General features: G+C 50.5%; 1 pseudogene; it reads left to right on the top strand.

Annotated features, from left to right (window-relative positions):
- Positions 1-26,708, top strand: part of LOC130258910 (zinc finger protein 721-like) — a 415,188-nt pseudogene that overhangs the window by 260,606 nt on the left and 127,874 nt on the right.

Raw genomic sequence — 26,708 nt, 5'->3', positions numbered from 1 at the left:
TTTCCTGGACTTTACTTAGTTCCCGGATCCAAAAGGTTTACCAGTTTCTCAAAACCCGAGAAAGTACCTTCCCTTCTGATCCCCGTTTGTGATCGACCCCCAAAACTTCGCCGAGTTTTAGGCTTTTCACGTGAGCAAGACAGAACAACCACGTTACTTTCGCTTCCCCCTCACCCGACCACGACCTACGCGGGATGGTGGAACTGCGGTCTTGGGGTCCGCACTCGCTTCGTGATAAGATCACGTCTCATACACGCGCCCGATCACTCCTCACTCAACCACGCAATACTCACGGTTCTATTTCCTGAGTGGGTTCTTCGTGCACGTAGAATTTTGTGAGTGAAAAAATTTCACCGCGGCTTTTTCCGAGAGCTCTGGGCCCGTTCCTTTTCTTTTTGATTGTGGCTCTGGCTTTTAATTCGAGATTCTGACTGGTTCTGAAAATGTTCCCAATTCTGTCAGGCCGCTGAAATCAGCAGGGCACCTCCTGAGCAGAAAAGGGGCTCCCCGGACCCCCAAATCAGAATCACGTCGGGGTCACCAAGATTGTTATAGATAAAAAAGAGATCAAGCTGAATTAAATATGATTACAATAAGCGATATTTATTTTGTGACCGAAACACGGTCCTCGATAGCCACAATTAAAAAGGACAATGCCGAGCCCGGGGTCGGCATCAGGTGAACACACAATGATTCGAATTCTATCGCTCCGAATCCCCAAGTGTTCACGAAACAGCTTTGGTTAGTCCAGTTTTTATACAGTTTTTCCTTGCCTGGAGCGGAGGTCTTTGTCTTCTCTTGTCGTTCAGCATATTCATGTAGTTTTTCTTTCCCCAGCCTTGAGCTGGACAAAACCATATCCTGGGAGATGATTAATTCTGATGAAGGCAAGTTCAGGTTTACAGGAAGATGGAATTGAGATGTAACTTGCAGATTTTAGTTTACTGGAGTCCGGCATTCAGATTTTCCTTGATGGTTCTGATTACCTTAATTGTGGGTGCTTATCGGGCTCTTATCTTTTGGGTGCTTTCTGGAGAGAGCCATCTTCACCATGGGCTAGGTCTATTGTCTTGCTAACCCAGATCTTCAGCTTTTCTTGGAAGTTAATCAGTGTTGTGATTAAGCAACCCCTGTTCCTCCTTTTGCAGCTTTTAGTTTTTAAGTTTTTTACTACTTTACTCATACACACATTGCATATTTTACATTAATTTACAACTTTACACGAATTACATTATATATTACAACTTGAACAACAGTAGATCCTCCTGCCATGGGGTATTGGGCCTCGGGTTATATTAAAGCTGTGGCTGCACAATTCTGCAGAGAATGAGGCCACTCTGGCCACTGGGTTAAACATTTTAGGATGAGAATTCCTTTGCCATGGCACTGTTTAACATCCACATACAATTAAAATTCTTTTTCCCTGTGTGGAAGGGCCAGGTCGGGAGTCTCACTTAATCTGCTTTGTAACATTTGAAAATTCTGCTTTCATCCTTGTGTCCATCCATCCAGTTTCTTTACTGGCAGGATAGTAGCGGTGTAGGGACAGATCCTTGGCTCTAAAAGCCCTGCCTTTAGCAGGGACTCAATAACAGGCATGAGCCCTTCCTTCCCTCCCTTGGAATAGGGTATTGCTTTTAGGCACCACTTGTCCTGGTTGCTTCAAAGTACTGTGGAGAGGCTCCATATCTAATTTCCCCTATTTTCCTGGAGGTGCCCACACTTCTGAGTTCACTTCAGTATAGGCCTTGCCACAGATTTGACACAAAGGCACAATAGAACTAACCGGTTTATTACCTTTTATGGTATTAATTTTTATTCCTAATTTAGCCATCAAATCCTGTCCCAGTAAATCACAATCGCAATTAGGAGTGTTGTAGGTAATAAAACGAATCAAACCGAATTAAAAGGTTAAATTGGCAAATTTTATTTTCGCGACCGAAAATACGGTCCTGGAAAGCCACAATTAAAAAGTACAATGCCGAGCCCGGGGTCGGCATCGGGTGAACACACAATGATTCGAACTCTATCGCTCCGAATCCCCAAGTGTTCACGTCGCCGTCTTGGTTGGCATCTTTTTTATACTGTTTTTCATAGCCTGGAGCGGGACAGTCCTTTGTTTCTTTCAAATTCAGCTCTGGTGTCCACACAAGACAAAGTCCTTCTTGCTCCTTGACGAGATTTTGTTTTGTCCGTTGTGTATTGCTTTTAGGTGGTTGATTTCATCTTTAGGGAACCAGAGTCGGGGAATGCAGTCCTGGTGATGGGTTTTGGGAAATGCTGCTCTCCTGTGAGTTTCCAGGCTTCCCCAGGAGACAGGTGCTTATCAGGTAGCAGTCCGGCCTGTAGATATGTTAATTTACCTAGTTCTGAGGCAATCACTGCCGTTACCTGTGGCTCGTTTATTTTGCAGACTTATTTTATACAAAACACGAATTACAATATGATATATATATATATATCACAATCCCTCCCCTTCTATATAAACACATTAATTCGTGTTCCCCTTTTTAATCCTCTTTAGATTCTTCACTGCTATTTTCTACTGACTCTTTTCGATAATTTGTATAGGGGAGCTGATTTCTTTCTATCTGTTCTTTAAATTTTGTCAGCGCCTCTATTGCCCTGGTGTTCATCTCCCCTCTCTCTAATTTTATTATTTTGGAGGCTTTACTATTTACCCTTCCTGATGCAAGTTTAGGATCCATGGGCATAGATGCAATTTGCATGCCTTGTACCACCGAGTGTACTAGTTTAATAAAACAAGGTATTAAACATGGTATGAATATGATTCCTGCCAATGAACACACAGTAAAGAACACTACCTTTTTTCACCAAGCTCCTGATGGTAACTGGTCCCACTAAGATGCCTGGAGAATGGAATTCTATTTTTGGACTGGAACGTGTGCTACCCTCTTTATCTCTGCTGCAAGACCCTTTATAGTTTCTTTGTAATCATCAATTTTGACACAGCATTTAGATTCGCTAAATTTCCCACAGACTCCCCCTTTTTTAGCTAACAAATAGTTTAATGCTATTCTATTTTGGTATACAAAAGCTCGCATCTGGGAGTGCTGTTTAGCCAACAATTTGAGGGCATCTGAGGTGTGATTTGACACAATTTTTACCACGGCCTGCAGCCTTATCAACCTATTCAACAGGTACACCGGAGTTTGGTACCCCCAACTTCCATCTTGTGCCCATGTTGCAGGACCATAGTATTCTATTATTCTTTTAGCTGGCCACTCTTCCCCTCCCCAAACTTGGCTGCCACCCACATTGGGGAGCTTCTTCCTTAATTCCCTTTTTTCTCTATTCAGTGTCTCGTAGAGAGGTGCCCCCAGGAAAGTATTGCTGGACCTTGGTAAAGTAAAGAAGACCGGCTAAATGATCCCCAGAGTGCATGACCCCTTCCATTTTTTGTGGTAATTTACTGTATGCTTTCTTCCCACATACCCAGTATATCCCATCAGGAGCTTTCCATGTACTTTTTGTACTCCCTGGTTCAGCCCAGTAAGTACTTAATTCTCCTAGTGACTGGTAAGGGTTAGCTTCAGAGCCTTTATTCCAGCAAAGTCCAACCTTGTCACTCCACTCACAATTGCCTTTCTTTTCTAGGCTCCAGTACCCAGCAGGGGACTCTAGCTGCCAAATTTTACTTTTGTTATCTGAATTTACTGCTAAGGTGGAGACACATGGGGTGTATCCCACTACCTCAGTATATTCTCTTCCCTTTCGACTGATACAAATTGATTCAATCACTCTTTTATCTAAGACCCAGCCCTCAGGTTTTTGAAGTGTCTTTGAAATTTGGGTTTAACCCCCCTTAGGAGTTGCTCTGGAGTTAAGCTCTCACCTTTCCAGGGCCATTTTTCTGCTGATTTAAGTCTTCCGCAAATCCAGCAGTTGGTCAATCATAATTTGGTTGCAATCTCTTGCATTAAATCGATAAATAAATTTTTGTCTGAGCCAGGTAAACCCCACTTATACTGTTTCTTCAATAAATCATATTGTTCACTTAGGGTCCTCAATCTTTCCTGCTTTATTCTCCTTCTTCTTATGTCTGACTCCTGTTTCTTTATTTCTATGGCTATTTGTTTTATTTTGCTCTCAGGATTCATGCCTTCCCTATCTTTAGAAAAACAGAAAGTGTTATCACAGATCCGGTCATCATCTTCCTTGAGAAGGTCTATGATGACAGGTTTAGTGTCTGAGATGAGTCCACTTTCATACCTTAGATTTTTGCCCACCCAGTAGGTTTTTCCTTCTATGACACACATTCCTAGTTAAGTATTGTCATAACACAATTGATTCACCTGAAAATAAGCCACAAATACCGATTTTCTTTTTCCCCCTATCCAAACCATACGATTGCATTGTTCACATGTGGGAAGAGGTGTCTGGCTTGCACTTCTTTTGTGAATGTTATGAGCAAATGTCTCTGATTGCCCGTTTCTGTTTCTTGCCTTGGGATCATAGCATACCATTTTTTCCCCCCAATTTACACTTTACATACTGAGTGCCGTTAAGGGTGCAGTGCTCCTCCTTCCCCTCAGGGGTGCAATTAGCTAGGACAGGGTGAGCAGGGGTACTAATTCGTGTGCACTCCCCACACTCATTATGGCTTTGTATTGCAGGGCTCAGGGCATTCTCTGGGTATGCATTACTCAGAGGATACATGACTAGGCTCAGGCTCACCAGGACTCCCCATAGGTGTACTTCTCTGCCTCTGCCTACGCCCACCAGGTTGCTGCTGGCGGCGAGGGAAACTATCTTCTACTGTATTTGTCCAACAAGGTACTTTATTTGCTCTCTGGCACTCAATTTCCAAATTACCGTCCTGCAATTTAGCTTTCCCCTAATCCCGTGTTGGTACAAGCGAAACCACTCGATTGACTCCGGTTCAATAATATTTAATTTGGTGGCAAGTGTTAGAATTCGGTCAGTCAGAGACAGATCTTTCTCAAGGCACTTAGTACAGAGACCTTTAGGCCTGATTTCCCATATACAATGTGTGACCCAAACCTCACGACAAATCTGGCACCTGAAATGAACAAAAGGAAAAACACCTGCACCCAGGAACTGAACACCTTATCTGATCTAAAGTGCTCATTTACTTGTCTGACGCAATTTTAGCTTGAGGTTTCCAGGGTGTGAGGTCACTTTTCACAATTAGACTTATTTCCAATGTTACCATCAAATCCCTCCCCAACAGGTTGTAATCCGCTTCTTCAACTAACAACAGATTCCCTAAACAAAACCTCGTTTTAGATTCTATTTCAACATCTTTAATTACCGGTACCCTAAAAGGTTCCCCTTTTGCTCCAATCATCATCACAGTTTCCTTACTTATAGTACATCCTGAAGGCAGCTGTTGAACGGTGCTACGCTCAGCACCAGAGTCTAGTAAAAATATCAAAATTAGTTTTTCGGGTCCTATCCTTAGTTTTACCAGGGGCTCCAGGGATGTTTTGGACCCTAAATGAGAAAAAAAAACAAAAAAAAAAACCAAACCCCTGACACCTCTAATTCTTCTGGAACATTTTCTCGTCTTTCATCCGCTTCCTACAGTCCCTCTTAAAGTGACCTTTCTTCCCACAGTAGAAGCACTCCAGATCCTCCCTCCGTTCGGCCGCCTGTTTTGTCTGGGAGGGGCCTCGTTTCCCCTGGGTCTGCTGGCTCGGTGCCAGTCCTGAGCTGTCCTGAGTCTGCTCTTGCTTTTGTGCCTCCCTCACGGCAGCCACTAAAACCTTTGCCTGTGCCTTTTGTTGTTCCTCTCCCCTCTTTATATAAACCTGATGCGCCTCCTTCAATAATTCCTGCAGTCCTTTCTCTTGCCAATCGTCCATTTTTTCGAGCTTTCTCCGTATATCTTCTCATGATTTTGCAACAAATTGTGCTTTTAGGAGGACCTCCCCTATAGGAGAGTCAGGATCTGTTCCTGAATACATTCGGATACTTTGTCTAAATTTCTCAAGCTACTCAACTGGCGTCTCATCCCTTTCCTGACATTGCGCCAGTGCCTTGCTCATGTTCTGCCCTTTGGGAACGGCCTCCCGTATACCCTGTATCACCATGCTTCTTAATTCTATCATTTTTAACCTGCCTTCTTCTGTCTGCGCACCCCACGACAGTCTCATGCTCGGCCACCCCGGATCCTCCTGTCTTCCCCGGGGGCCTCCACGCTCCCAACCCCGAATCGCAGCCCGCCTCATCATGTCCCGCTCCTCGGTACTGAACAATGACCTCAATATGGCACCAACACCATCATACGTGCATATGCCAGTTCCCAAGAACTCGTCCAACCGGCCTGCGACGCCTATCGGGTCATTCACCAGATTGCCCATTTCTTTCTTAAGTGCTCTTACGTCTGCGGTGTTAATTGGTATGTGTACAAATCCGATGACCCCCGGGGCAATGGGCACTTCCCTTAAAGGAAGGAGTTGATGTTCGTCCGTGTTATCCCCACTATTGTCATTATATACCCCTTTTGTTTTGTGTCGGGTCCTGCTTGCTGGCGGGGATCCAATTTTTCCAGCAGCAGGAATTGTTACTTTATGTCCCGGGAGGGGGGGAGCAGGGGGTGGGTGAGGCGCCGCTGCAGCCGGTGCCTGGGGAATTGGAGCGGGGGAGGGGTGAGGCATAGGTTGGTATGAGGGGTTCGTAGGTGCGGGAAGCAGGGGTGGTACAGGAAGAGGTTGAGGAGTGGGATTTAGGTACGGGGGTGGGAGATTGTCCACGGGTTCCCATGTTTCGCTTACAGATGTAATATCCTTACAGGTTCTAACCGGGTAAAACCCAGTGCTAGTGTGTTTCCATAATTTAGCATAATCCCTCTCCTCTTTTACCTGTGGGTTTTTCTCGTTCATGTGGTTAATCAGGGCCTGGCAGACCCATCTTTCGAATGTACCGAAGATGGGCCACACTACATGTTCCTTGATCTCCTTCCCCCCCCAAACCTCTATGCAATAATGTATCAATTTTTCCTTAGACTTGGTTGTTTTATCTGGACCTTGCTCCCAGTATTCTAACATCCACCCCAGCGGACTATCCCTGGGGATTTCAGGTAACTTACCTTTTCTTATCTTAGCTGACTTCTCTGGGGTTTTTTTTCCTGAGGTTTGCTCTTTTTCTGTCCCATTTTCTCTAAAAGGTTTCCCCCCAAGCTACCTTTGTTATGCCTACTTACCGTGTTTCATGCCGGGACCACCGCCGGGTCCGGGTACGACCGTACTGAAGTTTAAACTTTATTTCAATGTTTCCAATCTACTCACCTCACACGGAGAACCATTCCGTGGAGTTTTTCGAAAGGAGGCGAGCTCTCTTTTCCTTTTCCTGGGCTTGTCCTGCCCTAGGATCTGAGAGGTTTACCAATTCCCAATTCCGGGGAATGTACCTTCCCTCCCGATCCTTCCCGTGACCGACCCCCAAAACTTCCCAAGTTTTAGGCTTGACACGAGAGAGATAGAGTTAATACCACGTTACGTTCGCTTCCCCCGCAACCGACCACACCCCTCGCGGGATAATGGAACTGCAATTTTGGGGTCTGCACTCGCTTCGTGATAAAATCACGTCTCAATCATGCGCTCAGTCACACCTCACTCAACTACGCAATACTTATGGCTCCTTTTCCTGCGTGGATTCTTCGTGCACGTCAAGTTTTATGAGTGAAAAACGTTGCCGCGGTTATCCGAGAGCTCGGGGCCCAACATTCCCTTTCCGATTGTGGCTTTTCAGATTTTTAGTTCGGGATCCTGACCGGCTTCGGGGAACTCCCCAATTCCACCAGGCCGCTGAAATCAGCGAGGCGCCTCCTGGTCGGAAAGGGGGCCCCCCCCGAACCCAAAATCAGGATCACGTCGGGAGTCACCAAGATTGTTGTAGGTAATAAACGAATCAAACCGAATTAAAAGGTTAAATTGGCAAATTTTATTTTCGCGACCGAAAATACGGTCCTGGAAAGCCACAATTAAAAAGTACAATGCCGAGCCCGGGGTCGGCATCGGGTGAACACACAATGATTCGAACTCTATCGCTCCGAATCCCCAAGTGTTCACGTCGCCGTCTTGGTTGGCATCTTTTTTATACTGTTTTTCATAGCCTGGAGCGGGACAGTCCTTTGTTTCTTTCAAATTCAGCTCTGGTGTCCACACAAGACAAAGTCCTTCTTGCTCCTTGACGAGATTTTGTGTCCGTTGTGTATTGCTTTTAGGTGGTTGATTTCATCTTTATGGGAACCAGAGTCGGGGAATGCAGTCCTGGTGATGGGTTTTGGGAAATGCTGCTCTCCTGTGAGTTTCCAGGCTTCCCCAGGAGACAGGTGCTTATCAGGTAGCAGTCCGGCCTGTAGATATGTTAATTTACCTAGTTCTGAGGCAATCACTGCCGTTACCTGTGGCTCGTTTATTTTGCAGACTTATTTTATACAAAACACGAATTACAATATGATATATATATATATCACAGGAGCAAATGAAAATTCCTGCATTTCGACCCCATCCCCCATATCTGTTAGTAGCGGTTGAATAAAACACACCAAATCACCTTTCCCATTTATCTCCTGAAGAATTAAAGAAATTTTTAGCATTTTTACCCCCTTATGTCTAAGATTCAGAGTAAATGGAGATGCCCCTGTGTCCATCAGGAAAGGCCTCCTCTCGATCCAGACCCACCCTGAATGTTCTCAGGGGCTCCAGTGCGGCGGGTTCCTGGTGCAATAGGAGCTCTGACACCCTTAACAATGCATGTCCATCAAGGGCTGGACTTGCTCCTCCTGATGGTGTTCCTGTGTCTGCTTCCAGTGTCCTCCTGCCCTGCAGATGTAGCCCTGATTCCTTTCCAGGGGCTGTTTGGGTCGGCTCTCCTCTGCCAAGGAGGGCAATGCCTCTGCCAGGTCCTTGTGGCCAACCCTGATCCCTGGGTGCTGGGGTCCCCTTGGGCCCTGGGGTTAATCCCTTAGGGACTGTAGAAACTCTGCCATGGCGTTTGCGTTCACCTTGGCCTTTTCCTCATCCCTTCTTGCATTCACCTGCTGTGCCTTTCAGATTCCCAAGGTGTAGGTGAAAGGAGGAGGAGGAAAAGCCCCGGAGATCCATCAGAAGGAGAGGCTGCAAACCCAGCCCAGGAGCCGCGAGGAGGAAAGACCCTCCCTGAGCCAGGAAGGCGGCTAGAGATCCAGGCAGAGCTCAGAGCTGGTGGAAAAGCCTCCTGGAGGGGAGAAGCCCCACAAGTGCTTGGAATGTGGGAAGAGTTTCAGCTACAGGTGCAGGCTGATCCGGCACCAGATGATCCACACTGGAGAAAAGCCATATGAGTGTGGGGAATGTGGGAAGCGATTCAGAGACAACTCCCACCTGATGTGGCACCAGGTTATCCACCCTGTGGAGAAGCCCTATAAGTGTGGGAAATGTAGGAAGGGTTTCAGAAACATCTCCCACCTGATGCGGCACCAGGTGATCCACACTGGAGAACGGCCCTATACCTGCTTGGAATGTGGCAAGAGTTTTGGGCTGAGCTCTCACCTGAGAAGCCACCAGCTCATCCACACCTGGGAGTGTCCTGAGTGTCGGAAGTGGTTTCAGACCATCTCCAGTCTCCTCCTACATGAGCGAATTCACATAGAGGAGAGGCCCTTCCGCTGCTCTGACTGTGGGAAGGGATTCAAGCACAACTCCAACCTCACTGCCCATCGGCGCATCCACACTGGGGAGAGGCCCTATGAGTGTCCTGAATGTGGGAAGAACTTCTCCAGGAGCTCTGACTTGACCTGACACCAGCGGAGGCTCCACTAAGGGAAGCTCTGTGAGCGTCCCCAGTGTGGGAAGAGCTTCGTGCTCTGCTCCAGCTCCATCCCCCATGGGAAGGTTGGTGTTGGATGATCCCCAGTGACCCCCGTTGGGCAGAGCCCTGGTGATCCGTGGTGCTGGTGATCCCCGGTTTGGTGGGGGAAGGGGTTGGAGAGATTTCTTTCCCTTCTCCTTGTCCTGCTGTGATTTGGTTCGTAATAATTTCCCTCCCTGTGCCCATGCTGGTTGTTCCTGTGCCGGTGCTCGGGGCGGGATCTCTCCTGTTCCTTCTCTCAACTCCCGGGCCTCTCTTCAGCCAATCAGACAATGCGATGAAGATCCAGTCAATCCAGGAGAGCAGCTCCAAGTCCATCCTCATTGCTACCCAGCTAACGGAACAGGATCTAACTGGGAAGCTTTATTGGGAACACTGGGAGAAGCTGGGCTGCAGCAGAGTTACAGTGGGGCTGGGGGAGACACACACCATTCCCTCAAAATCAGCATGGGAACAGAGCAGGAAATCCTGGCCCTGCCTGAGGTCATGGGCAGGGGCTGCAGCCGCTGCTGGCTCAAGAGCTCTGTGGGCAGAGAAGAGGGCGTGACACAGGGCTGGGAGTCCCAGGGGGAGCACACAGGCCCCAGAGGAGGGGGAACGCAATCCCCCGGGACCCCCCCTCATCTTCTTGCACAGGTAGAAGTCAAGCCCCAGTGCCAGGAAGACGCAGCTCAACACAGAGCTCCTTATCCCCATCAGCACCTTGCTGTGGGCAGTGTGTGACGGCATCTCTGGGGGTCCGCAGGGGTCAGAACCCCCAAAACCTCTAACAGGCACACCAAGCCCTTCTAAGCAACCCTCCAATTACTGCCAGCTCACTTAGGCCTTCCAAAAGCTCCTCCCAAACTCTTCCCAGCTTCCACAGGACCCACCGTAGCCCCTCCTGTCCTTTTCGATCCCATAACCCCCTCTCAGTTGCCCCCACCATCCCAAGTCGTTCTCCCAGTCCCTTCCCAGCCCCACTAGGACTCACCAAGATCCTCCCAATCTCTTCCCAGCACAACCAACCTCATTCCAACCCCTGATTTCCATTCCCCGATCTTTTTCCATCCCCTCCAGGCTCACTCAAATCCCTGCCCGTTACACCCAGCACCCCCAAACTCCCTCCCAGTGCCCACCACGACCCCCAGAATGCCATCCCACTCTCTCAGACATCCATACAAACCCTTCTCAGCCCTTGCAGACCCCTGAACTCCTCTCCCTGTTTTAATCAGGCTATCTCAAACTCCCTCTCAGTTGCTCCTAGCACACCCCAACCCCTTTCCCAGACCCTCCTAGTGCCTCCCCACTCCCCCTGCACTGTGGGGTCCAGGCTCTGCCCCAGTGCTGGCTCAGGGGGTGCTCCAGGCTGACGTGCTCCACCTGGCAGCTGGAGGTGACCCCATGCTGAGGGTTGGGGTTTACAGTAGCAGCAGGAGCTGGTGGGTCCAGTCCCCATTGGGGACCAGGTCAGTGGCCACCACATGCCCTGAGAGCTCCTGCTGGCCCTGGAACCACCTCAGCTGGATCTTGGAATGGGAACAAATCCATCATGGAGCAGAGAAGGCAGCCAAGGCCGCAGGGCTGGTGGCTGAAGCCAGCTTGGCCCCATCCCACCCCAGCCCCTGTGGACATGCCCACGCACAGGACGGAACAGGGGCCGTGCTTCCCCCCAGGGCCGTGCTCTGTTCCCTGTCCATCTGGGGCTGTCCCTGCCTGGGCAACGCAGGGCTGGGCTGCGTTCTCCGGCCTCTCCCGCAGCCCCTCAGCTCTAGCTGCGCTCGCTCTCTGCCCAATGCAGGGAAGGACCAGGCACAGGAGCTGGACCCTGCCCATGGCTGCTCCCGCAGAGCTGTGCAGGTCCTTGCAGCCATCCCCACCTGGGCTGGGGCTGCTGTCCCTGCTCGGCCCAGTGCCACACGTGGAGCACTCCATGGAGCGTCCCTCCCTTCCTGCTCTTCGTTCTGCTGCAGCTGCTGCAGAGTTTCCTGCGTGTTCGGTGTAGAAAGACCATGGCCACAGCGACCCCGGGCACAGCCCAGCCCAACTCCAGGCCGAGCAAGCTGCAGGCAGAGCCTGGTGCCAGCGCAGCGTCCTCTGCACACACAGCAAACTCTGCCAGGGCAGCGGCTGAGGGCAGGGCAAAGGCTGGCACAGCCCAGGCTGAGGGCCTTACAAACAGCCTTACACGGGGCATCTCAAAAGACTGACTCCACACCCACTTGGACTGCCATTCCTACTCCCGCTCTGGATTTGTTCCAGCAGCAGGTCAGCACCCTGGGGCCAGGGCTGAAGGCCTCCCATGATCATGTGGCCCCTCAAGCCACATCCGCTGTGCCCCCTCAGCCTTTGAGGCCAGCACAGTGCAGTGGGAAGGCAAGAGCTTCTTGGCTGAAGAACACTCTGCTCATGTGGTGATGAGCGTCCTGTATTGTGCTCCATCGTCTGATGGGTACGGGGCACAAGTATCTCGAGAGCTCAGGGCTCACCAGCCTGTAGGGCCATCACCCTGTACAGCCTGTCCAGTGGGGTCTGCCAGATGGGCAGAGATCTCTGGGCCCCTCGGGCCCCCCTGTTTGCTGAGCCTGCTGCCATGCTCCCTCCCTGCACCTCAGGGCGCCAGGGCTCTGTCACCCGGCCCCACTCAGCTGCGGGGCTTGGTACTGATGCACAGCTCTGGTCTCACAGAGCTGCAGCCCTGATGTGGAGAACCATCGGCTTGTCAGGACCAGCAGTGCAGAAGGTGCTTCCAGAGCTGCTCTTTGTGATGGAGGACAGACCAGCGTACAGCATGTTCTTATCCAGAGAAGACAAACGAGGCTGTCTTTGCCCTGGCTGTGAGTTTCTGTCACTGGCCTTTGCTCACCGCCAGGTCCCCTCTCCAGCAGCTCTCCATGCTCTGCCCAGTGCCCCGCAGCTCCCAGCCTCAGGCACTGGTCTGAAAGCTGGGCTAGGGACAGGCTCAGGGGCAGCAGGGCGGGTGCTCCCCCTGTGTCTCCCCTGGGGCCCTGCCACACGGACACCTTGGCACTGAGAGCTGCCTCGGGGTGCTCTGTCTTTTGCAGGCAACTCTGGTGCTGTGGGTGACTGTCCATAAGCCCGAGTGGCATGACAGAATGGTCTTTTATTCTGCCCGTGTGTTCCTGCCTGTGCTCTTGCAAATTTTCAGTACCACAGAGCAGATGCCACAGGATGTTGAGAACTTCTGGACAGCGTGCCGGGAAGAACACTGCCTTCCCAGCAACCCCAACAGGTCCCAGTCACCCTGTCCTTCCCATGCCCTTATGGCCAGGGCCAGTGCCCCCAGCATGACCTGGCCTTTGCTCTGCACACAGGTTTGCAGTGCAGACCATGAAGGCTCTGCTCTGCCTACTGGGCTGCGACAAGAAGCTGGTGGTTCTGGAGCGCAGGTGGGTCTGGGACACCCTGCTCTCTGCCGACACCCAGCACTGTGCAGTGGGGCTGCTGGAGTGCCCCACACAGTCCCCATGGTTGTGGCCAGAGAGCCTTGCTGGGAGAGGAGGGCTCCCAGAAGCAGCCGCCTCCCAAAAGGCCCACGTCCCCTCGCAGGGTGCTGGGCAAAGGTCACACACCTCTGTGAGTCAGTCCTGGCAGAGGTTTGCCCGCCTGGCTCGGGGCCTTGGTGCCTTTCTCCCCCTGCCAGGGAGATGTGCCATGGCTCGAGCCCCTTGTGTTCCGGCGTCGCCACGCACCTGCTCAGCCTGCTCATCGGGGGGCAGCCACGCTGGGATGCGGGAGACTCCTGGATTCTTCATATCAGGGTGGACAGCGTGGAACAAGACTCAAACGCTCTGTAAATGCTAAAAGCTACAGTTGCAGTTTATAATAAGAGAGTCTGCTAGGAGCTGCCCGGCACAGCCACATGCAGGTGAAAGAAATAAAAGGGGGGAGAGAAAGAGAGAAGAGGGAGGGTAGAGAGAGAGAGTAAAGAAGGTAAAGAGCATAAAAGAAGAGAGCGACTTCCCGTTTGTAATACAATAAATCCTTTCCCATCATGAATATTCTGATTCCTAAGAACCAATCTAATACAAAATACTAATTTTATAGCATTTACATTCAGCCTATTGGAATCCTTATATTAGCATAGTGTGTTATATTTTAAATTCTAAGATCTAGTCTTGGACCCTGATAAATCTTTTGTGACCTTTGGAGTGGCTCTCTGGCCGAGAGCATTGTTTTGACGAGAGTGGATTAGCTTCAGCAGGCCATCCTATTGTGTTCCTGGTTATTTAGTAACTAGGGCTTGCTATCTCAAACGTGGCTTTCATTTCAATTTCATTCATGGTTTCTATATTCCCAGAATCCGAGCATTCATATTTGCAAGATTCCTCTGTTTCATCTTCTCCAGCACTGGGATCTGCTGGCCCTGGCGTTCTTTGTGGAGCTGAGCCTGAGGGCCAGCGCTGCCTGGCTGAGCTGCCTCCCAGCTCTCTGGCCTCTGGGAGCTGCAGCCGCCTGGCACGGTGTGCGCCCGGTGCTGCTGCCTGGGCCCGGCCCTGGGTGGTTCCGCGCTCCTGCCGGCCGGGTCCCTGCCACTGCCCTGTGCCTTTCAGGTCCTGCAGTGTCTGCACTTGAGCAAACACGGGCACAGTGCCCTGTCGGTCATGTCCAGGCAGCTGCCGAGCGAGAGCAGGGACAGGCTGTGCCTGGAGCTCAGAGGCCTCGTGGTGCTCAGCAAGGAGCCGTCACTGGTGAGAAGGGGGCAGTGTAAGGCCGCACTGGCAGCGTGGGGCTGAGCAACGCAGCCCCTTGGGCTTGCCTGGGATTTGGCAGCTAAGGCAGCTGCTCCCAGCTCTCCTGCCTCCCGCTTCAGCTGCCCGAGTGCCTCGGCACAGGCCTCTGGCCTCTGGGCCCTGAGGCAGCTGGGTGGGGTTGCAGGGCCAGAGCCCTGTTGGTGCTGCAGCCCTCCAGGGCTTCACAGCACAGCCTTATATTGCACACAGAGCGGAGGAATACGCGGCCTGTATCAACACCTGCTGGAGCAGCTGGCTGATCCAGGTGGAGAGATGGTCGGGATGACCCTCTCTGTGCTTGTGCATATGCTCCAGGACAAAGACCTCAAGATACCCAGTGCCACCGCCCTGAAGCTGGCTGAGCCACTCCTGCCACACTTTTAGAACATAAGGCTCTGTGCCAACGGGCACTGGACACAGCCCGGAAACTTTGTGCCCTGGGCAGTTTTGGGCCTTTGCCCGCCTGAGCCTGGACTAGTCAGTGCTGAGCTGCTCCTTTCCTCCAGACAACAGCCATGTGCAGCTGTTCTCCATCCAGCTCTTCCACAAGGTGATGGAGCTGGTAGAGGAAGAGTGGAAAAAGACTCACATGAGAACTGTGAGCCAGAGCCTGTTCCCACTCTTGCGCTGGCACAATGAGAACGGGCGCGTGGCGAAGGTGAGGTTTTGTGCCGTGCTGCTGCATCCCTGGCAGGGGCTCGGCTGCCTCCTGCCCTGGTGCCTCGTGGACTCCAACCTCGCCCTGCCCTTGGCACAGGGATGCGGGTCCCGTGCCCCAAGCTCTGGTGCCGCCTCCGGCTCTCTGCTGCTCTCCAGGCCTCTGGCAAAACCCTGCTTTGTGCAGCATGCTTTCTGAGGAGGAGGGAGCTGCTGACCAAGGAGCAGCACACAAAGGTCACCAAGTGCCTGGTAAGGCCAGCTTGGAAGCCCCAGCTGCAGCCTGGAGAAGTGCCCTGCCCCCAGAGCTCAGCGTGCGGGGCCGGTGGTTGTAGCCCTGCCCAGCGCCACAACCAGGGCAGCCACAGCCTGCGCCCCACGCAGGGGCTGCTCCCTTCGCTGGGGCTGCCACGGGCTGGCCGGAACGCTCCTGATGGAACAGAAGGAGGAGCTGCAGGTCCTCAGCAAGGGTGAGTGAGGGCAGCTGCCTCCATGGCAGTGGGGGCCGCCAGGGGCAGCTGCAGATGGCAGGCATGGAGCTACAATCGCTTTCTGGGCTGCAGAGGGCTCTGCTCCCTGTGCAGACAAGGGGCGGCGTGGGTGGAGCACAGAGAGCTCTCAGGGACATGGGGGGATCCGTGGCCATGTCTTGGTTTGAAGGACAGGTGTCTGCCAATAAAGGCAGAAGCGTCTCTTTGAAATGGAGAATGTAACCTCCTTCTTCTAAATTATTATTATAATTTTGAAATTAAGGGGCTTTTACGCAAAGATAGAGGAATTAGGAATAACAGTTCTTTACTAGGAAAATTAAAATAGAAATGCAGTGTTACAAAGAACAATTCCAACCCTGACAGAGTCAGAATACAACCTGACACCCTGTCAGTCAGGGTGTTAGTAGCAGTCTAATTAAATGGTGGCTCCAGTCTTCTTGCAGTGGCAGATGTGGTTCAGTTGAAGCAGTAGTTCTGTAGAAGGGTGCACTTTTCTTTTGAAGATTTAGGGATGATGTGGAAAAAGTCTGGTTTTCCTCTGGAATTCAGTGGAAACACGGTATCTTGTCCAAAATTTCAGGTTTTTTATCTAGGTAGGAAAGACTTGGCTTCTCCCGCTGACTGGAGCATTTCCCAATGGGATGATGTAACTTTATCAGTCATGCAGTAGGACTTAATGGCTTATCAGCAGATATGTTCCTGGAGGGAGGATGGGTTATAGAAAAGAGAAAGATGATTGGCCCACCTGGTCTTAAAGATTTCCCATTAGCAGATAGTATGTGCCACAGAGATAAGGAATCACTACTCCACCTGGCATTAACAGATGGTGATAGAATACACATTTCTGGCCACATCAACCCAACACAGGCCAGCACCTTCCAGCCTGTGCCCTGGTCCACTGCTCCCTCGTGGCCATGGCAGGAGCTGGGTGGGATGGCCCTGGCAGGAAGGTTTCCTTGGATTCCCGCAATCCAACCTCTGACTGTGGCTCTGTTCCTCTCTCTTCCAGCCCTTCAAGCCCTGAGGGAAGACAAGAGCCCCTCCTTCATGAGCCAGGTTATCCAGCTGACATTCGACAGAAGATTGCCAAACTTTGCAGGATCGGAAGAACCAGTGTCCTTCGACGACCTTCCCATTGAAGATGGGACCAGTTGCAGAGCAGAGGGAACCAGCTGGAGCTCCAGGCACAGCTTTTGCTGGTCACAGATGAGCCTGTGGCAAGCTCCAAGAGCTCCTGCCATCTACCTCCCTGCTGGCAGCTCCCTCCCTCCATTCCTCAGGCCCTACCCATCCCCTGTTTTGCCTCCCAGCTCACCCCTTCGCTTCGCCTTCCCTTCATAAAGTTTGGTTTGTTCACTTTACCCACATCTCTGTGGAGCCTGAGCGGCGCCAGACCCGAGCCCTGGGACACACAGGGCCCTGCTGCCATTTTCTTCCGCGCTGTGCTCTGTGCACAGACATAGAGGAACAAGGGCAGCTCAGGCTGCAAAAGTCCCTGTCCTGCAGGTCCCCTTGCACAACACTGTGGTGTTAAAGGTTGTGCTGAGCACGCTGAAGGTGACAAAGAGCCTGGGTTTTAGAAGAGACAGCTTGAGTATGTTCTGAGCCCAGCCTTGAGGGATTCCCTGGCGAGCATCCACGGAGGGCAAAGGAGCTTGCAATGCTGCAAGTGTTCACAAACGGCTTCCTGAAAGCATAGCAATGCTCCATCCCCACACAGAGACCGGAAGACGGCAGAACCAGAGGCCATCATGGCATAACAGTGAACTCTGGGTGTGCTAAAAGCAAATGAAGCAGCAGCAGTGACAGAGTGGCTGAGACTCAGAGACGCGACTGTGCCAGTGGACGGAGCGCTGCCAGGCAGTGCCTGCACGCTGGGTGAGGTTCTGGGGGTTCTGCTTCTCCACAAGTGAGGAATGGCAGCCCCTGCCTCAGACCCAGTCAGAAACACAAGTGAGAACAGAGGCAGGGGACTGTTACAACAGCCAGAGCTGCACTCACTTTGCCACTACGGCCCCGTGCCCAGAACTGGTCACACTCCTGGAACAGGAGGCTTTAGATGTGGCTCGAGCAGTGGCTCCACAGCCTTTTGGCTGTCAGATTGCATTTGAAGGAAGCAAGGAGGAGGGAAAGGTCTTTTGCACAGGATAAAAAGGATTTCTTACTCTGGGGAATCCATGGGGCAAAAGACAAAAATGGTGAAGGTGCAACAACTCAAATATGGGGGAGGTTCAAGGGGAAGGTACAAATTCTTAGCAAATTGGAGAAATTCTGAGGAGGGATTCACAAAGGCATTGTCCAATCAGGGAGGTAGGGGGGAAACTGGGTCATATGGACTAATGAGACATCAAGTTTTAGGGGATTTCCAAAGGGGAATTCCAAGCAGGGGGTTGGCACAAAGCAGGATTGACAGGTAATTCAGGACAGATTGACACGGTGGGTGGGAGGGTATAATTTTGGACTAAACCATTGACTTGGGCAATAACAGAACATACTATTAACAAGAAGCACACTGCAACATGTGTCTCTGCGAACTGAGGAACCTCGTGCTTTGGAGAGAGGGAAGAAACTTTTTTGGAGGGGTTTCCACCTCACTGTCTCCAAAATCTTGGTCTTTGCCCCAGTTCATCACCATTTGGCTGTGGAAGACACCCTTGGGCAACAGGAAATCAAAATCCTGGAATCACTGAGGTTGGACGTAGTGGTTTCGGTTTATGAATTTAATTTTTTTTTTTGTGAGATACAGGAGGAAGACAAAAAACAGGTTTAACTTTAAATGGTATGAAATTTTATTACAAGAAAATATAAGAAAAAAAAACACAGAATAAAACTTTAGACTACTTTTTAAATACGAAAAACATACAAAAAACCACTCAAGTTAGTTTACTATCTTTAAAACAGTTTTTTACTAATTTACTTGAAAGAGGAGACTTTTTTCAGTCTATATCTTCATAGATATCTTCACAAGAAAGTTTTCTTTGGGTTTTGATGTTACAGTGATTAGCCACCAGGGAGAATGGAAATCTGATTCCTATCTAAAAACCCTTTTTTCAAACTAACAGTTTTCCTCATTTTAAAAAGTACTGTATTAACTTATGAGGCAAACTTTAAGAATTATATAAGTTTTAACAAAAACATATTTTATTTTTGAGAACATAGGGGTTCTTTTCTTTTTCTTTTTTTTGAGGGGAACAAGTGTGGCTTTTTTATTATTTAAACTTAAGGGATTACAGCAATTTTACATTTACTTACTTTAATATTAATGCTTTTGTTTATATTTAGAGTTAGAATCTTCATATTAACTTCATAATATTTTTATGTGTTATAGGGAAACGAGTTTTTTCTCCATAGTTTAAAAAAAAAGAGAAATTTTAGTTCACGACTTTTCTTGTTTATTTTATTCAGGATTTGAGTTTTCTTTTTGTTTGATTGCAGTGGTTTTTATATTGTTTCTGTATCTATTACTTTATTCTCTCTCCTAATTTAAAAAAAAAATAAAAAATAAAAAGTATCTGTAAATCTGTAAAGTTTTATTCTGGGCATTCAAAGAGTTAATAACTTACCCAGGCATGCAGAGGGTTTTGTGATGTTTTCCAGGTGAGGCGATCAATAAAGAGTCTTCCAAGGCCACGCTGGGGGCTGGGTGAGGACTGTAGGGTTTAGTCAGAGAAGCGGTGATGAGTTTCTGGTTTCATGGCTCTTCTCCAGCACCCGCTGCACTCAATTCCAGCCGCGGGCCGGGAGTTCTTCCTCCACCCTGCCCAGCAGACAAGGGTGTGGGGGCCTTGCCAGAACGGGGCTCAGTTGTTTTTCCCCCAGGCCACGGGGGCAGCAGGGCAGGTCTGGCCGTTTGGAGCCGCTCCGGGCCGGGGCAGGGCAGGGTTCTGCTGAGCCGCAGCCACGCCGGGGGGCAGGGATGTTAGCAACGGGCCTTTCCTTTCCTTTCCTTTCCCTGGATATCAGGGTCCCTACTTGATAAGGGGGCCCAGCAGCTTCCTGAGCTCTGAATCAGAGCCCACCTGCCCCTGCCTGGCCCGGGCCGTGTGGAGGGGACCTGGGCTGGTGTTACTTTTTGAGAGGCCAAAAGGGAAAAAGAACTTTCCCAGGGCTTTTTGCCTTCACATGCGTGCTTCACAGACATATACATTTACTTATTGCTGAAAAAATGTTTCAATACAAAAATCCAATACTGACTGGTTCTTGTCCAATACAAGGGAGACTGCCCAGACCTCTACAGGTAAAAAATTTCAGGAAATCTTTACACATCACCTGCTGGCAAAAGACCTCCAAGACCATTCAGTATTCCTGGATGCCTACAGGAGATAGGATTGAAACAAAAAGATTTTCCAGGGTTGAAAGTCAACAAATCCATTCTCCCCAAGGAATTCCCAATGTCAGTTTGCGTCCTGATGGAGATTGCTGTCCCTGTGTTCATCCAGGTGCCCACAGGGAGACAGGATGATGCAGAGCCCCCCCCGTGTCCTTCCAATACAGATGACCAGGGCCCAAATCACCAGGGCTATGCCCAACAGGGTCACTGGGGATCATCCAACACCGATCCTCCCGTGGGGGATGGAGCTGGAGGAGCACAAAGCTCTTCCCACACTCGGGGCACTCACAGGGCTTCCCTTAGTGGAGCCTCCATTGGTGTTGGGTCTAGTGAGAGCTCCTGGAGTAGCTCTTCCCACACTCAGGACACTCACAGGGCCTCTCCCTTGTGTGAATGTGCCAGTGGGCAGTGAGATTAGAGTTGTGTTTGAATCCCTTCCCACAGTCAGGGCAGCGGAATGGCCTCTCCTCTCTGTGAATATGCTCATGCCTGAGGAGATGGGAGCTTCTCTGGAATCTCTTCCCACAAACAGGACACTGGTAGGGCCTCTCCCCAGTGTGGATGCGCTAGTGATTTCTAAGGCTGGGCATCCACCCAAAGCTCTTCCCACATTCCAAGCAGGTGTAGGGCCGTTCTCCAGTGTGGATCACCTGGTGCCGCATCAGGTGGGAAATGTTTCTGAAACCCTTCCTACATTCCCCACACTTGTAGGGCTTCTCCTCAGTGTGGATCCTCTGGTGCTGCATCAGGCTGGAGGTGTAGCTGAAACCCTTTCCACATTCCAAGCACTTGTGGGGCTTCTCCGCTCCATGAGGCTTCTCCACCAGCTCTAACCTCTGCCTGCATCTCCGGCCATCTTCCCAGCTAGGGGAGGGTCTTTCCTCCTCGCAGCGCCCTGGGCTGGGCTTGCAGCCTCTCCTTCTGAGGGATCTCCGGGGCTTTCCCTCGTCCTCCATCCGCCTGTGCTGTGGGTATGAAAAAGGCTGGTCTGGGGGAAAAAACAAGAGGAGAGCGCCTTAGGCTGGGGTTCCTTTCCCATGTTCATCTCATGAAATCGTTGGGCACCTCGTGCCTGTAAGACCCTCCAAAACACCAAGATTGAGCCCAAAAATTCTCCAAACAGCACGACGCAGATGAAAAACCCCACAAAGAGCATGATTTAGCCAAAACCCCCTACGACATATATTTAGACCCTGCAAAAAACCACTACAGGAACCCTTATCCCAGTAAAGCTCACAAACACCTCTGTGAAGATCATGGACTCCCCCTACCCCAGTCACCTCCTGCAGGGTGGGGGGAGGGGGGGCGGGCAACGCTCCAAGTGCTGTGAGGTTCCAAACAAAGGGATGGATGGAACCTTGTGCTGCTGTCCGTTTCTGCACCTCCTCCTCTTCGTCCTGCTTCCCCACTTTTCCTCACACTCCTCTACCTCCTAGTATTCCTCCTTTTTCTGCACAATCCCACCTTCTCCTCCCATGTGCATCCTTTGACCATTTTGTTGTTCAACCCTGCTTCTCCTTCCCTTCTTCTGCTGTCCCCAGGCTCAGCACCCACTGCCGGCTCCCTCTTTCCTCCAAACCCACAGCATCCCGGGGCAGGGATGGAGCTGGGGCAGCGCTGGGCTCATGGCCACTCCCGCCCACACTCGGTCCCCACTGCAGCCACTCCTGCCACGACAGCGCGGGGGTGCCCGGCCTTAGTGCTGCCCCCCTCCCACCTCCCCATATTCACCTCTCAGGGGGCGCTGGGGCCCAGGGGGCGCAGGTGGGGTCCAGGTGGGGAACGCTGGGAGCTGAGGCCCTGCCTGGACTCCCATGAAAGGAAGAACAGGAAAGTGTCTTTAGAAACAGATGCTGGGAATCTCCTTGGAGATAGGGCCAGGGATGTGTACATAAGGAAGTGGCAGCAGAAGCCATCAGGTTCAGAAAATGCTATTAGTTGACCACACAGATTGCTGCTTAGCCAAGGTCCTGCTAAATTTACAAACTCACAGAAGAATAAAGACCTGACAGAGCCACCAATATTCCTACTAATACAAAAGTGGGGTGCATATTAAGCGGGGATGAACAGTGGGTGCATTGGGAAGTCTGTACCTCTCAAGTACTGCAACCAAATAGAAGAAGCCTCTGTAAAATGGCTGAATGTTCAGGCTAAAAAGCATTTTTGAGTATTTGAAAAAAAAAAAGCTCAAAGAGAAGAGAAAACGGTTAAATATGTGGGACATATACTGACTGAAGGTTTGTGGTGGCTTGACCCAGAGAGGGAACAGGGAATCTCAGAAGTAGCATTACCCAGCACTAAAATGGAGCTGGGGAAATTCTAAGGATTAATAGGGAAGTGCAGGACCTGGACTGAGGATTCTCTGTTCCAGTCAGAATACTGTATGACTTTTTAACCCCAGATAGCCTCAATATTGTGATATGGACACAAGAAACAGCAAAACTTCAGAAAATTCAAAAACCCAAAAATGGTTGGTGCCCCAGCCACAGCTCTTTCAGACTGAGAAAAGAAATGTGAATTGTATGTGTATTATACCACATATCAAATTATGGGTTTTGGCAAATATTAAAATGAATACTATATGTATTATGTGGAAAGACTTGGTGTATGAATTTAGTTTCTTTTAGTTTTGTTATTAACAAAACTTAAAAATAGTACGGTAATAAATATATTTTTTTGTTCATGTAAATAACTCAGAGAATGGTAAAAAAGATAATCAAGAAATTCTCCATATTCTTGGACTAAGGGAATCCAGACCCCCTGGGAAGGAAAAAATGTTGATTTACAAGTTAAGGGGAAAGACTTGGAATAAAGCATGAAGGCTTAAGAATTTAGAGAAGAATTTTTTGAGTTAGGGTGTGCTCATGGCTGAAGGCCAAGCACCCTCCTGTTATAACTTCTGCTTTATTGTTTGTCCCTCATTGTCTTTCATTACACCTTTAAATATTTACCAGGAAAATGAACCTCGTTTTTTAAAATGAGGATGTAACTCAGGACTGTGCCAAAGCGAATCTTGCACTAAAAAGTTTAACCAGTGGGTAGAGTTGTCTCATTCTCTGCAGAATTGTGTAGCCACAGCTTTAATGGGACCTGAGGCCCAAAAACTGATGGCAGGAGGATATCCTGTTGTTCAATTCTGGCACTAAGTTAAAGCTTTGATAACCAAAAGAGCCTCTACATGGATGAGCAGTGCTCGGTTATTACTGAATGAAACTTGTTCATTGGCACAGGAGGATTTAGAATTGAGGACAGGGGACGGGTTTAACCCAGCCTCCTGTTTGAACAGCCTGCATAGGGGCTGGGAACAAACCCATGGCTGCATTCCAGTGACAGAGCTCCAGAGCCAGGACAGGAGAGATTGATGAGACATTCCCTGGCCCGAGGGACAAAATGGGTCTGCAAGGGCAGGAGAAGGGAAAAGAGTTCCAAGACATGCTCTGGTTAAGGAAAGGGAATTAGACCAAGACTTACACTCTGCCTAAGAAGAGCAAAGAAGCACCACTGGTGGCCATGTGCCATGGCCCATTCCATGTGTCTCTGAGCAAAGAAACAGCCCCAGCACAGCTCAGCACGGGGAGACCCCTCACCCTGGGATCAGGGGCTCTCAAGCCCCGCAGATTTGCACTTCCCAGCTGCAGCACCAGCATGGGAGGCCCCACTGAGCCTGCACTGAAGGCAACGCAGGGCTCCACAGCGGGGCAAGCCCCTGCGCCTGCCCACACAATCCTCTGCTCAAATCCTCTGCCTGGGCACCCTCCTTTGGCATCTCCAGCTACTGGGGCCAATCCTTGCTGCCACTGCTGCAGCTTCACTGCTTTCTGTGCCTGCACTGCCACAGCTGCTGGGGAACACAACGGCACAATTCCACTCTGGCTCTCAATACACCAAGTTTAAATTTCTTAAAAATCTAATTTTACTTCTAAGGTTTGGTTTGGTTTACCTTGGGGAAAGGAATTTTAAAGGCTTGTTTTTAAGGGGTGTTACACCACTCAACAGAGATGAGTTCAACATCTCAACAGACTGGGAATGGCCCAAAAGATCCCCACAAAGATAACAAACATCAAAAAATCATCATTGACCATCAGCAAACATCAAGGAACACCCACCCCAGACACTGCCCCAAGGCAGAACTGTTGTCACCTGGTCTGCAAAAGGCTGAGAACGAAATCCAGGAGTGGGACCTAATTAACATCAGAAGAAGAGAAATCTGGGCGCAATAGGAAACCAAACCGTGAGAACTACACAACTTGGAAGCAATGAATATTAAACCAATGGGCTTTAGTGGGTTCAGACTGTATAAAGTTTAGGAAAAATCTAGTAAAGCTCACGCATCATGAAATTATTTACTCTGCACACCTGTGGCATGCCCATCACTTATCCTGGCCAGAATCAAATAATACCTTGACTCTCTAACCCTAAAGATATCAAGTTAAAAGCAGATTGGGTGGGACACATGTGAGTCATCCAATGGCTGCTCTGGAAGTGCATATCGGTTCCAGGCAGGCAGGAAAGGAGTTTTAGAAATGCAAATTAACCCTGCTGGGGCAAAGTACCCACTTATCATTACAATTACAGGATTAGATAACAAGATGTCAGTGAAACGGTAATCGACCACGAAAATCCAGCTCTTGACCTTACTGACCAAGTTACTTATGCCAAAGTATAAGGCAACATTTGTGGAAAATTAAATTACCCGAACTGCTGATTGTTAAAAGCGGTGAAACAGATAAAAAAGGAAATAATAAGTATCTCATATTCCAGTCCAAATGTAAATAGGATAGTAATGGGTCAGATTTTTGGTTTTTTTTCCCCGGCAGACCATGGGTTAAACGAATGCTGTTCCTCCCCTGATGCGCTGCAGTAACTCTCATCCTTCTCCCACGCAGGACACCTTGCTGAGTGCAGCTCATTCAGCAGGTGAGCAAGGGGATGCAGGTGGCAGCCAGGCCTCCTGATCCAGAAACGGCTACAAAAAGACAGGGAGTGAGGGCAATGGGAATAATCCCAAAATCAATGAGAAGCAATGAAAAGAGATTGAGCCAATGGTAATTAAAGTTAGTAAAGATAACTACTGAGAAAATTCGAAAAAGGTATGAACGGAGTAAGATTACTGTGCGTGGAGATAGGACCAAGGATTTCTAAACCAGGAAGTAATGGGAGAAACCATAAGTTTCAGTAAATGTTAATTATTGACACGGACTGCTGCTGTCAGCCAAGACCCTGCGCAGTTCCTGAATTTCAAGAAGAAATACTTAACAAAACCAGGAATATAGGATGTTATACTAAAAGAGGGGTGCATATTAAGGAGAACATGCAGCAGTGGGATCGGGAAGTCTGAACCTTCCAAGTACCTCAGCCAGTGGGGAAAGGTAGAGGGAGATGCGGCCAGGAAAAGGAAGATAAAAAGGAGGCAGCGTTTTAGACACCACATGGCAAATGCCGCATGGCCTCTCCCTTCGTTCATCAATGAAGTCACTTTTATAGGATTCCTCTGTCTCCTTTGGGCACATAAACCTCTGACCATGTGAATTTTCCCGCACAGTCCCGGGGCCACTCTCAAACATCCCTTGCCCGGATCGGGCTCCTGCCGGGGTTCCACGTGGGTCCCGGCTCCATCCCGAACTCACCCCCAGCTCCCACCACCCTCAGCTCCCGCTCACCCCGAGCTCCCGCCGGTTCAGGGCAGCAGCGGTTCCTTGGCCCGATGCTCGGGCCGGGCCCAGCGCGGGAGCCCCTCCTCAGGCGAGGTTTCCGAGAAATGGCGGAGCTCGGGGAAATGGAGGGGAGACCGTGCCGTCTGCAGAGCCCGCCCCTCGCTGCGATTGGCTGATTCTGCCGTCACTCCTCGTTCTCGCGCGCTGATTGAGCAAAACCAGGAAAAGCCCGGCCCCGGGGCCACCGCCAGAGCAGCCCTGGAGCAGCAAAGCCGCCATTGGCAAAGAGTCTGTGCGGGCCCGGGAGCGGCGGCAGCGGCCGGAGCCCGGTGAGGCGGCGGCGAACTTCGAAGAGAACACAGCGCAGCATCCTGGGGACGGGGTAGCCAACTCTGTGCTACCCGCAGGAACCGGGACGAGCCAGCGCTGCTCCGGCGGCGGCTCCTGACGAGGCCCCAGCGGGAAGGAGACCGCGGGCAGCCGCTCCCGCAGTGTCCTCAGCCCAGGGGGAACACGGGCCGGGCAGGGCACAACAAACCCGCCAGAGCCCCCTGACGCCCCCTCCGCCCGCAGCGAGCCCCGAGCCCCCGCAGAACCGAGCGCGGCTCCCACCTGCGCTGGGGCCGCCTCCGAGCTCTGCTGCCGCCGCTTCCGGGCCACACAGACGCTGCCACAATGGCGCCCTTGGCCCCAGGGCCGGGCTTGTCCCCGCTCTGCCCAGTCAGCACGCAAGATCGAGGAGTGATGGCAGAATCAGCCAATGGCAGCGAGGGGCGGGCTGTGCAGGCGGCAGCAGACTCGGCCCACGCTCTCAAGGCCCCCGGGAGGTGTGAGGGGAAAGCCGGAGATGAGGAACACCCCTGGAACGGGCCCGGGCCCGAGGCGGGATTGGCCTGAAAACACAAACAAAGTTCTCCTCAGCTCCCAGCATGGCAGAAATTTCTTGCAAAAAACTCCATGAACTCAGAGCAGGATAACGAGAAGTAAATGAAAACCCTTAAAA

This window comes from Oenanthe melanoleuca, chromosome 13 (genome assembly GCF_029582105.1).
Source record: "Oenanthe melanoleuca isolate GR-GAL-2019-014 chromosome 13, OMel1.0, whole genome shotgun sequence".
In the NCBI taxonomy this organism is placed as follows: Eukaryota; Metazoa; Chordata; class Aves; order Passeriformes; family Muscicapidae; genus Oenanthe; species Oenanthe melanoleuca.
This window is presented reverse-complemented; position numbering and strand designations above follow the sequence as displayed.